Source organism: Strix aluco, chromosome 7 (assembly GCF_031877795.1).
Source record: "Strix aluco isolate bStrAlu1 chromosome 7, bStrAlu1.hap1, whole genome shotgun sequence".
Lineage (NCBI taxonomy): Eukaryota > Metazoa > Chordata > Aves > Strigiformes > Strigidae > Strix > Strix aluco.
In genome coordinates, this window is record NC_133937.1 from 8,137,813 (window position 1) to 8,152,524 (window position 14,712).

General features: G+C 43.3%; 1 protein-coding gene across 2 annotated transcripts in view; it reads left to right on the forward strand.

Moving 5' to 3' along the window:
* Positions 1-6,560: 6,560 nt before the first annotated feature.
* The window catches only part of RHOBTB1 (Rho related BTB domain containing 1), a 55,313-nt gene continuing 47,161 nt past the window's right edge, over positions 6,561-14,712 (forward strand). Inside the window, exons 1-2 of one of the 2 annotated variants that reach the window (XM_074830345.1) lie at positions 6,561-6,603; positions 11,123-11,221. The gene's annotated coding sequence lies outside the window, so the exon portion shown is untranslated. Of the gene's footprint in view, positions 6,604-11,019; positions 11,222-14,712 lie in introns of those variants that run through there. The other variant, XM_074830349.1, reaches the window with a different exon arrangement.

Below are 14,712 nucleotides of genomic sequence, written 5' to 3' on the forward strand. Positions count from 1 at the left end.
TGTATCCATTTTTGCATGCACATCATAATCTAAGGTACCAGAAGTCACTGTTTTTCCCATAATTATAAAGACTGGCTTGTTTTGGCCAAAGTCCTTTGGTATTGTGAGCAGTATTTGTGAGGATAGAAACAAAGTCATAGTTCAGATCCTTAATTGCTTGTTCTAACTTATGAACAGGACAAATGGGGAGTGGGAGGGAGCAAGCATGGCAGCTCCAGTGTGTGCCCCAGAGTTCTTTTACAGCAACAAGCATTTGAACTGACATATACAGTCACTATAAAAATTATGCTTATGTTAGAGTGATGCTTATGAGAGACTCCCCTGAGCACTACACAAGAGGAGTTTGGTCCTAGATGACAAGGGTTGGAGGTAGTGTGCTCATTCTCATCTTCCTCACCTGTCCCAGGCTTCAAGATCAGGAGTGAAGGCACACAAAATAATTTGACATTTGAATTGTGCTAAACCTGGGAAGGGAGATAAAATTATATCTTTTTCTTGGAAGCTGATGGTCACCAGAAGAATCTGTGCTGATAAACAAGTATTTTAATTTAATTCAATGTAGATTTTGAGCCAAGGAGCATGTAATTCACAATGGGCCTGCTCTCCGCTAGTTACCTCTGAACACTTATGCTTTCCAAAGCAGAATGAAACTGTGCTGTTCTAGTTTGGTAGCATTTCACATTCACTGCCTGGTGAAAGGTTATGGTGAAAGGTTGCTCAGAACCAAATCTACATGGTATCACAGGCCTTAGCTTGTTATACAGAGGATTTGCTAGGAATGCAGCTACATTGGTGCAAATCCTCTGTATTGTCAGAGTAAACAACCACACACACTATGCATTGTTGCAATCCACCTTAGCTTCAAGCAGGGATTAAATTCTGCAACTCAGGCTAGGCAGAGGAAGACTATATGGACACAATCCCTCTGCCAAAAGTTGCAGGAGCACACAGCCCCACACAAACGGAGGGACTCAGTCCCTCTTCCTTCCCCATAGTAAATGCATCCCTTAGCTCTGTAGTTACAGTATAGAAAAGGGTAGGATAGGAATTTCTTGTCAGTTCTTGCTCTGTCTCAGTTTTACATCTGAACACAAGGATGTGTAAGCTTCAGACAGTTTAACAGCTTACACTACTTTATGATCCCTTTTTGCCTGGATCAACTTTGTTTAATTATAAAGCCATGGAAGTTTTCCTTGCTGAATTTTGTGCTTTCCAAAAGACTAGTTGGGTGTGGCTAAATGTATTCACTGAGTATGTTTAATGAAACTGTGGAAATTAATGAGGGAAAAAGTTTGTCTTCTCTATCCTCCTTCCATGGCACTATTGTTCTTTCCAGTGTTCTTTGGAGTGTACTCTTCATAGGTTTGTCCAAGCTGGTTATATTTGAAAAGAAGAAGCTGTATGAGGACACCATTTTGAGTGATGCTGGGTAAACAGAAACCATCCATCAAAGCAGAGTTAACAAAAGTTTATTTGTTAGAATGACTAGACCTCAGGATTTCTGCCATCATTTCACTCCTGCTATTTCTGAGCCCCAAAGCAATGGGAGATTCAGGTAGGTTTGACAAAATTAGGAGTGGATTCCCTCTGCATGACTTTTGTATATTATAGATTTGGCATTTCCACAACCTAACTAGTAATTCTGCTCAGGCTAAAATATTTCACTGTTGCAACAATCTGCCAGTGAAATCCTTTCTCTCATGTAGTTTCCAAGCCAGTATCTTTACTCAGATAAACCTCCACCAGTCTTACGTAGATTTGTCTAGTATGAACATAAAGTGATTCACAGCAGTGATTGCTTCAGTGTTTAGAATATTATTTTTATAACAGCCAATAAAGATGACGTAAACCTTCAGCAAAAGGTTATAGTATGTCTTCTGACGTTTTATTCAGCTGTTGCTCTGCTCACAACTCCCACTGAACTATATATAGTGTTTTAGGTGTGGGCTTGCCAAAACCTCGTAGGAAAGACCTAAAACCACTCACTACTCTGGAATGATTTGTTGTATTACAGCCTAAAGCCATAATAAGACCTTCTAAGAAAGGCTCTGAAATCCCTCAGTAGCTAAATCACTGTGATTCTGATGTCTCTTGAGACAAAGAAGCAGCCACAAGGCCAGTACAATCTTTGCCACATAGACATGTGGAGAACAGAAGTTCCACGGGCCCTAACGTCAAATGACAGGAAATTAGAATGTAAGTCAGAGTGGGCCACAGCCTGCTGGAGGCTGTGGGCAGACTCAGAAAACACTCAGCGATGGAATGCCACTATCTGAAGCCTGTTTCTGTCCGACATGGCAGTAAAGGGCTACAGTAACCACAGCCATAACCCTAAGACAGTAGAAAGTAAAATATTAAAAGCATTTATTTGTGACAATGGAGGGTAAAATATTAAAAACGCCTCAATAAATTGTAGCATAATGAGACTTTGGCTTCCAGGCCTATCTGGAAAGGCCAGGGACCTGCTCATCGCCAGCTCCCATATGACCTCCCTTGTCACCACAGCTCAGTTAGCAGAACTGACTGCAAACACCCCCTAATCCACCACAGCACAAAAGACTACTTTTTATTCACTGGCAGTGAGACCTAGTGCTTCAAGGCACTGTCAGAAGCAGGTGTTAGGACTTTCAGAAAGTTCAGGCAAGTCTAACTCCATCCTATACATTTAGTGAGTGCTGAAGAGGACAAATGCACCAACCATCACAGAACAGATTTTGTATCACCTTTCTGCAAAACAAAAACCTTTCCCAAAACTATTGTCCTTTACGAACTCAGACGTATAATAGAAGACACGAGTCATCTGGAGCTAGTATAGTCAGAATAACAGAACTGCAGCTCATCTACAACGGTGCAGCAATGAAAAGACTCACAACCATAATATTTTTGCACCACAGTATCTCCTGTGAATGGGGAGCAATGTAATCACAGTCTTGACATCATGACTGGTATCGATCTGTCTTATGACTGGGTTCAAGAGATATTGTCATAAAAGTTACACAACAGTCAGCCAACAATTATTCTTAACAGCAAATTTAATAAAACACTTTGGCCTCTGTTCCTGGAAGCGTAGAACTTACACAGCTCCTCCTCATCTATTCCATGTGCACTTTGAAGGATAATATCACACTCTCCATCTCTGCTTATACCCTCAACACCTGCAATTTTGCACAAAAAGAAGATGCATCTTAAAAGTAAACATGAATTTGTTTCCAAAAATCAATAAAGACAATAAATCAGAGTTGGTGAAAACAGAGGAAGTATGCTGTAAAAACCACTAGATTTCCGTACTACTGCCTAACTAATTTAAGACTGAAACAGAATAATCATACTTTAAAAAGCAGGTGACTTACTAAATACTCACTTTTTCTGAATTAAACATGCAGTTTTAGTATGCAAGGCATGTAACAAAAATATCCTACTCCCAGTAACTACAGGGCAGTGAAGAAACAAGAAATCTTGCCTTTGCTGGCATGAGAAAATAAGTGAATGGGACTATCCTCAGTCTAGCAAAGTTTCCTCTCTGGTAGCATTGAGAAGCTTCCTTGTGCTGGACCCAGTCTGGGATTAAACATCGGAGTTCAATTTCCAAAACTGTCAGTCAAGAACCTTTTACACAAATTCATTCTGAAGTGCTAAAGGAAATATATGAACTAGAGGCAAGTCATTCAGTGTTCACAAAATGCAGCTGATTTAAAGCAAACTATATAACCTGTTGTGTGGGTCGACTTTTATCTCATGTGGGTTTAGTTAGCAGAGCTAAAAATGTTAGCCAATACAAGGTTTGAGGCCATCTTCTGAACAGACTCAGGTGATAACCTTGTGAGCTCAGCTGTCTGCTCCAATTGCCTTGTAAATGATAGTGTGTTTCCAGCACAAGTTACAGGAATTTAGACTGTTTGTGCTAATTGAAATTGCACAACCATACACTTCTGCACGCAAATGCTGTGTAGGCTTCCTCACCGGGGCTCTAAATATGAGTTCCCAGAACTCTGAATAAACTCTTCCCAAACAAAATAATCCTTCCATTCCTAGTGAGTAACTATGGACCAGCAATTTTTCTTTGCCCTTGGTACCACACATGCAACAAAGGTCATTCTCTTTCAGGATTTATTCAAAATCTTAAAATTTAGCCAAGTTGTTAACACTTATTGCTCCCTTAACAAGGGGCTCGCAATACCAAGTGTCATTTACTTTAAAGGCCCAACTCTTGGAATCCTGAGATTATCTTCCCACGTTTCTTTTACAAAGTTAAAGCTCAGGGTATGCTGGTGCTTGACAGTACTCTAAAGCAACAATTTATGTGCTGAAAGTAGCCTATCCACACCAGCACGGAGCTCCAGACAGGCTAATTCACCCTGCTGCACAGTTCAGCATATTGATACAGCGTGTATTGATACAGTATGCATTGATGCAGCACTATTGATATGGTATACAGCAGGTAACTTTCAGGCCTTCATGACTCCACAGGGAAGCACATGAAATAAAAATCATCAAAAGAAGAAAGCAAATTCAACAAACCGCACTTTTGTTCTGGTTTTCATGATCTAAACAGGATGCCTGATCTCTACCATTCAAATAGGAGAGCCTATTGACAGCAAGCCCAGCCTGCCTTTAGCTGAAATACTGCCAGCTCCTGCTGTCTTTAGGCCCTGTATCACTTTTTCTTTAGCCTAGAAGAGTTATGTTGTCAGAAACTCTCCATAACCAACAATAAATGTCACTGATGAGTGACATGACGCACTGGCAACCACACAAAGGCTGAGTACCTGGTGTCCACAGTTCTCCAAACTCCTCCTGACTCCACAAACAGAAAGACCCAGGGCAGAAAAACAAGTCCAAGACACCGCGTAAGCAGAGGATTCCTTTAATACCAGGCTACTGGGCCCTTCCCCAAACTTTACTTACACATTTCAGCAACATGCTCTACAGCCCTATTAAATACCACAGGGCAGTGGTTCTCAACCTGTGGTCCCTGGAGTCGTCACCGGGGGTCCGCGAAGGCTTAAAGCAGGGGTGGGGATCATCCAGCCCAGAAACATTCAGTCTGGCCTGTGGCAAGCACTGCACCTCCTTTTCCCACAGCCCCCTCCCCTCAACGCTCCTCTCATAGTCACCCACACACACAACCCCCCCCGCCTGCCCTGACACACTAATATATTCAGTGCTAGTATGTTTGGTGGGACCACTTTAACTAGGCAGTTTTTCTCTTAAAGATGTTTTCTTAACCCAACCGCCCTCCTTAGGGCCACAATGGTGCTGAAGTCTGTTCCTCCAAATGGTGGCCCTGGACCTGTAAACAAAAATATATGGTGACTGAACACAGATAAACAAGGGGGGAGGTGAGAAGAATTGTCAAAACTTTTCATCAAATTTTAACGTAAAAATTGCCATCAAGTTCAGAATGAGCATGTTAAAACATCACAAAATGGGCCATTTGAGCAAGAAGAGTGTCGATGCTGTTATTTTAAATTCATATGGAATCATTGCAATAAAGATTACAATAGGAGTGTGTGCATTAACAGATTAACTTTTTTCCCCTTCTCCCCAAATCTGAAGACCCTTCATGAGAAAACTGAAATAAATATTTGATGTGGGCTTTAAATCTTGAATTAAGTCTTGATGGTCCATGGCCACAAATGGTATTTAGAGGGGGTCCGTGGTGAAGGAGAAGTTGAGAACCCCTGCTTTAGGGGGCTGGATTTCTTATGACTTCCCACGATTGTTCTCTTTAAAGAGTTCTGTCAGTGTATTATTGACACAGAGTTCAGACACCCTGAGGACATGGTAAATAGGAAGCATCCTGGTAGGAAAAGGGGCTTAACATCGCTCTTTAGATACGATTCAGCATGAAAATTCTTTGCGGGGAAACTGAGGTGAACAATGTCATTTACTCAGCAGATGGAATCGTTAAACACCGCAGTACACACACTCCACAGAAACGCACAGACCCTGACCCCGCACTGGGATTCCACACGCGTGTGCTTACACAGAGCGTGGGTGGCCGTGCTGCTCCCAGACCAGAGGGGGCCGGGGGCCGGGGGACCTCCCCCGCTGCGGGGACAACCGAGCCGGGCCCCGCCGGCGCGGCCGCTCCCCTCCTAGCGCCCCGCAGGATTTCCTGCCCCGGCAGCCCCTCAATTCCTGGAAGCGATCTCTCCCGAGGGCAGGAAGGGCGGCGCGCCGCTGCCCGAGGGGCGACGAGCACCGCGGGGGCCACGGCGACACCCGCCCCGGGGCCGCAGGAGCCCTCGCACCTCACCTGCGCGGCGGCGCGCGGCACCACCGAGCGCCGCCCCGCCCCGCCCCCTCCCTCCCCCCCATTCCCGCCGCCGCCGCGCGGCTGTAACGGCCGTAACGGCACCGCGTGCTCGAGCGCGCTCACGTGACGGCCCGGCGCAGCCCGCCCGGGGGGCTGGTTGGCTGCTTCGCTCCGCTCCGCTCCCCGCCGCCCGGGCCGCGCCGCGCCGCTGAGGAGGCGGGCCGTGCCGTGCCGTGCCGTGCCGTGCCGTGCCGTGCCGTGCCGTGCCGTGCCGTGCCGTGCGCTGCGGGCGGCGGCGGCTGGCACTTGTACCCAGTCCCCAGCGGGACCCGCTCCGCGCTCAGGTGAGACGCGCGGCCCCGGTCGCGCTCCCGCGGGCGGGCAAGGAGGCAGGGAGGGAGGTGCCCGCGGTCAGGCGCTGCCCGCGGTCAGGCGCTGCCCGCGTCTCTCCGGGGCGCTTGCCGGGACGCGGGTGACCCAGCGGGGCCGCGGCCGGACGGGGTGGCAAGCTCCGCTGGACCGGAGGGGAGCGGGAAGCTGCCGCGGAGGAAGGAGCGGCGGGCGGCTGAGGCGCTGCGGGGCTCGGGGCGGCGCTGCCCGGCGGGCCAGGAGGTGCCGGCCGCCGCCGCCGCCCCGCTTCGGGGGCAGATCCTGACGGGGGCCGCCGAGCGGGGCCGCCGCGGCCCGCCCCGGGGGGAGACCCGGCACCTGCCTGGCCCGACCTGGTGTCCCGTTCCCTTCCCCGGTAAGGCTAAAAACGCTGACAGCTCCCTTGGGTGTGCAGGCGGGCCCGCCGCAACGCCACCGGGCTATTAAATACCGTTAGACGTATTTATTATTTCTCCGGTTAAACACGCTGTAAATAGTGTGCTGGGTTATTTATCGCTACACCTGATATGACTTTTACTTATTCGTGCAGAGGGCTGCTTTATACGATTTATTCTGGCTGCCCCCTCTGTTTGAAAACTCGATGGACAAAACTAAAATCTGTTCACATTTCTCCTTCTGGATATTGATCAGCACTTTCACCATAAAAATTAAACTTTTTTCTCATATGGGTTCTCCAGGCACTTTCTGAATGCACTTTGTTTGAAAAGCAATTTACTGAATTAACGTAGCATGCACAAAGATAACTTGAGTTGACGTACTAGCAAAGTAACATCTATCGCATGAGCAAAAATGGAATATTCCTGCCCTTAGGTTCCTTTCTAATCTTGAATTATTAATGGGTCTCTGCATTACATGAATGAAATTTGCAATCAGTGCAGACTGCAAATGCATGTAGAGAACCGGATACAAGAGGAGCTGGTTATGGAGAAGGACGTGTCTCCAAAGGGTGAGGTTAGAGAGCCCCTTCTGTTCCTTCCAGTTGTTGAGGACCTCTGGCGTGAAGCAGTGGGCCATACCCAGCCCTGCTTTTTTGCAGCTCTCAGAAAAGAGGAATGAGAAAAGGGAAAAACTTTTCCCTACTTGGGTAGCGTAGGAGATTAGAGCTTTAGTACATACGCTTTTGTTTAGCAGCCGCTTAACCAAGCCATTGTGGGTGCTCCTAAGGTAGGGTTAGTGGCAAGCATAGTATTCCATCTTCTTTTAGAAACTGATTGTCAACTGCTCACCAAATGCCATCATTTGTACTTGTTAAATAGAAGTATTTACATCACATGCCATCAATTACTTTTGTCTATGTAATCAATATAGGAAAAAGTTCCTTTATCTCTAAGGGAGATGCTAGAAAAAGCACACTTGTCTAAACCAAAGTAGGAAGGACAAAACACTTGCATTTACTATGGATTCTGGAACATTAAAGGTTTGAAAATATGTTGAGAGGAAATGCTGGTTTAGGTATCAATGGGAAGTAAAATTTCTACTGTCTGTTCAACCATGTAATGTACAGTGAGGTGTGTCATAGCAAAGTTTACAACAGTGAACTAAGGTTCTGCTCTTTCTTTTACTTGAACTTCTTCCAGCATTTGAACTTTTAAAGGCAAAAGTTTGAAGTAAGGCCACATTAAACAAAGCAGAACCATCCTGCTTACAAGCAGTTACTTTTCTACACAATCCCTCAAGCTTGCTGAAGAGATTTTGGGCAGATGTACTGAAAATGTGTGATGTTACAGAAACATGAAACCAATACATAGAGATGATAGGCTAGTAAAAGGAGGCTTTTAAGTAGGTTGACAGGATAAAATTCTGCAATATCATTAGTTTGGTATTAATCTTTAAAACAAAAAATTAAAAATGGTGGAGAAGAAAAGGTGAAGCTGGGGTGGATTTGAGGAGAAAAATTGGGTTTTTTCCCTGAATTTTCTCTAGTGTCATTGTGTTAGAGGAGTGACGTGTCCATAGCAGAAGAGGCTCCTAGGCCAGATCACACGTGACGTGTTGGCCCCAAGGAGCGGTCCACGGAGCCCAGTGTTTCACATGGTCTCGTCTGCATTCCTTCTGGGCCTGGTTTGCACTGCGACTGTATCACCTGCCAACCTGCAGTAGCAACCACCTGCTCCTCCCTGTCCCACCCATTTAAAGGAAGTTCCCCACCTTGGAGAATTAGACCGTATAAGTACATCCCACACTGAATTACTTTCTATTCCAGCTGGCTTTAGTTTCCCTCATCTTACGGTGACCTTACCAGTGTCCTGCAGACAGCACCATAGCGCACTTGCAGTTGTGGGTGAGCATTAGTTCAAGTAATGCCTGCCTATGTCAGGAGCGGATGGGAGAGAGAAGGAATTGCACTGCCACAGCCAGAACTGATGCTCTCTGGTGCAGGCACGCAGGGTAAGAGTGGCATAAAGCCGTCTCTCTTTTCAGCTGTGAGCTCCTTAAGACTCAGATAAGGAAGTTGCATGTAAGGTTTAGCTGCTTGATTCTTCTGAGTGCAGATCATCATTGCAGCAATAGAATATCTGCCTCGACTACCACGGTAGGGAAGATATTTATAATTTGGAGTTGTAATCAGGCAGCACAATGCTAATTAAGATTAGAACCTTTCTTTTGTGGTCCCAACTATCTTCAAAACCAGAAAGCTGAGGTAAAATTGAGGGGCAGGGGGATGGAGGCCAGAAACTTTTTTTCTGTGAAGTGGAACTTTTGGGCTTATGCTTTAGTAATGATGAAAATCAGGTTTAACTACATTTTTGTCTGATTACACTCTTCAAACAACTGGTCTGACTTTACAGCATAACAATTAAAAAAATCTCTCAGCAAACGGGAGAGCTCAATGTGGCCTTTGATGGGACAATAATGTAAATAATTAATGATTTCTGAAAAAGAATTATGAATGAGCTGGTGGAATGGCTTTGCATGTCTGAGACTGAAAAGGATCTCGACATACCCATGGAGGCCATATCTGTGGCTTTTAGTGAGGGCAAAGCAGAAAAAGGCTGGTTTAAATGTATGGGATCTCAGTGAATTAAAAACAGAGAAAGCTGAGTTTATGATCAGATAAACTAGATATTTTTTTAAAAGGGATGTTCTGAAGGAAGCTGCAAATAACTTCTAGTCTTCCATCAGTACTGAGGAAAGAAGTGAACAGTTATGAATAGTACAGTATCACATAAATAGGTATTTAAACAGTTTGAGAGCCCTGTGTGTGGTAATGCCACTATTTAATTAATTATTTGTGGTTTTGTTTCACTGTGGGATGAGGCTGTTATTTGTGGGGCTCACAAAGGAAATGACGTGTGGAAGCTGTAAGGGCCTGCCTTGGAGAAGGTCAGGGTGAAGACAATAGAAAAGATAGTGAGAAGATTCTCAACAGTGGTAGCTGCGTGAAACATGGCAGTTAAGGCAGACTGATATGCCCTTTGCCACTGAAATGCTTGTGGGTAAATAACAAAGTTGCTTCTAGGGAAGGGAATGACTTCTAGAGGGATATAAAGATCATGCCTCCAGTTCTAGTGTCAATTCCAGTGGCTTGCCTATTCCACAAAGGTGGAATGAGGTGTTACTTAATTTTCTATGTTCACCCTCACTGTTGTCTTGTGCAGGGTATCTACAGAAGGTGGGTATTTTTGTGAGAAACTAAATTTGGTCCTAAATTCAACTCTGAAATGTTGCTGATAGGGAGGGAGAAATGCCTAGAAAAGCTAAGCAGGCTGCTAGTCTCTTCAGCTGAAGAATCTGCATTTCACTTCTGCTTTTCAAGCTAGCACAAAACCTCTGAAAGCTACATGTGCCATTGAGCATTGCTCTTACAGCAGCATCTGAGGTGAAATCAATGTTGCTCCCACCTTTGGTTCTTGGAAAAAACTCATCCTTGTTCCTGGATGGGAACCAAGCCACAATAATGCAGACATTTACCAAACCCAACAAGCACTTCTGTAATTAATTTTGTTTGAACCAAAGGTGAAAGCAACGCAGAAGTTCCAGTTCACGTGTCATCAGGCTGTCAGCTCATATTTTAGAGTCTTGTCACCTTCCTGAAGGTGGGCAAAAACCCCCTCCTTGGTGTCTGTTAGCTAACGTGTGAGGAGCTGGTTAACTGGGATACAGCAGTGTTTGGTTCTGACACATAAGGTGATTTATTTTTTTAGTCTAAATCCAGAGGAAAATTATTCAAGAACAAGCTTTGACAGAGTGGTGTCAATCTCCAGTTATGATCAAAAACTCATCTATCTAACCATGATTTCTTCAGTGCACTGTTGTGAACAGTTAGTATTTTAATGCTGATATTCAATTTACCTGTTTGAAATTTTTAAAGACTGTTTTGTTGACCAAGCAGGCCTGTTCTACAATATAAAATGTATCATAGGAGATGTCTTTGGTATTGCATGTGTTGTAATTTTAGGATTAAAATATTAAGGTTTATTGTCTCTCTTTTTTTTTTTTTTTCTCCTTTGTTTTTTCTCCTTTCCCCTTCAGGAGTGCCACAGTAAGAGAAAGACATGAAATAACTTTAATGGAATTCTGCTTTTGACCAAGCTGTTAAAAATGGATATGAACATTGTTTTCTTCTGTGAGGTAAGTATTCCCAGGGGAAAAAAAAAAACCTGACTTGTTTCAGTGTTGCCTGTCACTGCTGCTGTTCTGTCCAGCAGCTTTTGGTCAAGTAAAGTTACAGCATTTGTGACTTGGAGAACTTTCAACTGAAAAGTCCTAGAATTAATCCTTTCACTTACAGGATTAGTCAGCTTTGTTCTGATATTCCAGTAGATAAAAACAAATGTATAAAGGATCTGCATTGTTGCAGAGTTAGTGTAATGGGTGACTTCTGCTCATAGTAGCTTTTGACTCAATGCTGAGCTTTTCTTCAAAGCATCAAAGAAACGGAAGCTGCTAAGTCTAATTTTCAAGAGTGAATACTTACGCAGACTAACTGCAGATGCAGGAAATGAGTGAGATCCTGTGATGAAGAAAGAGTTTGTACCACAAATACACAGGTACTCTTTCATGCAACCACGCAGCTTTCTCTGTTCCTGCCCTGTGCAGCCTAGGGAACAGGTGGGGCTGTTGCCAGCCTGAATTACAGGTGCATATTAATAATGCTTTTGCCAAGGCCCACACCCAGATCTTCACAGATTCATACAGTAAGCACATAAGTTAGTAGAACCAAATACATCTCCTTAATTTAGGATCACAGGAAAATTCAGGTTGTAAGGAACCTCAGGACATCATATAGTCCAGCCCCCTGCTCAAATTTTGGAGTAGTCAATGAAATTAGGTCATTTTCACCTGTTGGCCATGTCAGTCTGTTATATGTTCAGAGGGATTACAAAAGGTGGATTTATATATTGCCATATATATTAAATGTGCATTATAATAATGCAGATAGGAATATAACATGCTACTAAAATTTGTCAGAAGGGAAAATATTTTAATTAAGACAGGATTGTACAAGAGCGGTCTGTTTCTCTGAACAAAGGAAACAATAAATCTCTGATGTATTCATTTCTTGCAATTACAAATGAAACCTCTACAGGTCATCTAACACAGCGACATGCTGCCAATATTTTCAAGATGGGTTCCCTGCAAGAATGACCCCTTCCCAGGCATCTCTAGGGAATCTATTTATTTACTTTCTCATGTAAGCAAAATTGCTTTCTCATAATAAAGGGAAGGGAAGTGAACACATTGCTTATCCTGCCTGATGCATGTTACTGAAACATTTCCTCTGAAGTATAAATATTTGTTCATGGGAAAACATGGTGACAATGTGAATAAAAATAAGCATCTTGTCAGGAAGCTTAGGGAGCAATCTCTCCCCCGGGCTCGCAAAGTAAACACAAACCAAGCAGTGTCCCCCCCCCCGTCATTATGTACTACCAAACAATGTTTCATGAGCCTTAGGAATAACTACTTCAGTGTTTTGGCTGAGGAGCGCCATACAAAGAAGGGGTTAATGCTCAGAAGAAAGAGATTTCAGCATTCAGAGCCTCGTAGGAGAGTCATTGAAGTGAAGAGACACTTGGTTTACTTTGGATTTATGCTTATCTCAATGTGCTTTGAATTGATCCCTCAAAATTGGTAATTTAATAGCTTTAATAGTTACATTAGTAATTTAATGAGCCCCCTCCAGCATATCATCAAAGACAAACATATACTTTGTGAACAAAAATAGAAGTAATTTTATAGGTAATGCAGTTCCCGAAAGCCAGTATATAAGATATCATGTATGCAAGTTGTGACGTTATGAATTATTTAATATACACTAAAAGTGATCTCAGCATCACAAGGTACTTATTAAGGCAAATGGCACACCTAAGAACCCCAATATCTCTCTTCACCTCTGCTCCTGATGTCAAGTCTCACTTCCCAGCCTGATTTGCTGTCCCTAAATGAATTTCAGAGTAACACTCATAGCTTATGTAATTAAGTTACAGAATAATGGTTCCTGGAAACTCACTGTTTCCACACCAGTTTCTGTTGCTTATGTGATTGGGTCTCACTTCTTGAAGAGAACATATCTGCAGGTCTGGACAAAAGTTAACTTTCTTATTGTCATGTGCTTGAATCAGAAAATCCTACATCTGTGGAAGGCATGTCTTTGTAGAGGTGTTATTTGCTCCTTAATATCCCAGTCACGGTTTATTTGCTTATGGTTTTCTGTGTCACTTGAGCATTATGAGACAAGTAGTAGTAAATTTAGCTCTCTGGTTGAAGAAGCTACTGCTCTCTCAGAGATTACTTTCTCCACAGTCAGTTGAATAAAATAGGTACATGTGTGTTAGCCACTACAGTACAGAGTCTGGCAATTTAATTTAGCTGACAGTTCAGACAGGTAAAAACAAAGTTCTGGACTGTGCAAAACCAGCAGAGGTGTGTGTCAAACAGTAACCTTCAGCAGAATGAAATGTAGCAGAGCAGATGTTAAATTTTAAAACTGCTTGAGCTAGTTCTTCATAAGCTTATTATTGCGTATGACTAGAGATTAGAAAATTGGGGGGCTGATGTGTGTCTGCAGTTGGGGTGTGGGAGGAAGGGGCAGTGTTGCTGTTTACTGCTTTTTATCTTTGTAATTAAATTTATGTTCTCTAGCACTGTCCATCACAGACTGTTGAAATCCTGTACTAAGCACATTTCTAACTTCATGGGATTTCCTGTGCTTTTGATAAAGGAGAATGAATGATTCTCACAACACCTGTGCAGAATCAGGAAACAATTCTTTCCTATTGTTAGGTTGGAAATGAAGAAAGAAACGATGCAATTCTGAAATGTCCGTTAACTCAGGGAGCTTAAGCAACAAGGTACCCAACACAAGAAATTCAAGTTGTGATACAAAAGCAGTGCTGTTGCCCCAGAGCATCCTCTTGCCAACTGGAATTACCTGTGTCTCACACTTGGAAGCAAGGGCCTAGCACTCTCAAGATGAGGGTTTGCAACACTATTAGCATGGTAACAGGACCTGAGCTTTGGATACTTGATTGTTTTCACCACTTTGTCAGTGGTGAAATACGCTTCTACAGGGGCTCTTAAATGGGCAGATGTTCCAATAACTGTCCTGAGCAACAGGTACCATTTGCACCTGAGACAGATCTATATGTTGTGGCCCTTATAACTATCCCTATTTCAGTTCTTGATTTATGACTATTGCTTAACACTTGAACTCCTTAAATTTGGCTCTTTTTCAGATACATGTTTTTGACTGTCATATGTGCTTAGGCATATATGTAGATTATTGGTCACCAAATAAAGAGAAACATTTCAAAAAATACTTCCCAGTCTTCTAAGGAAATTACCTGTGGGTGAGGCTTATCTGGAAGCAATGCAACTGTTTCCACTGGAATTTCTCCAGGGGTGAATTTAGTTCTTTTAATCCTCCTTTCTTTGTGGGTTTGCAACAGTGGCTCCCACTGGCAACACTATAATTAAGGAGCTCTCAACATACAATAATAGTATCATAGTATTTTAGCTGTAGTTCTGAATTTCAGTTAGAAGCCTAATGTAAAAAATAAGTGCTGTTCACCTATTTTAAATTGGAATGGTGGAGAAATATTTATCTTCTGTAACAGATA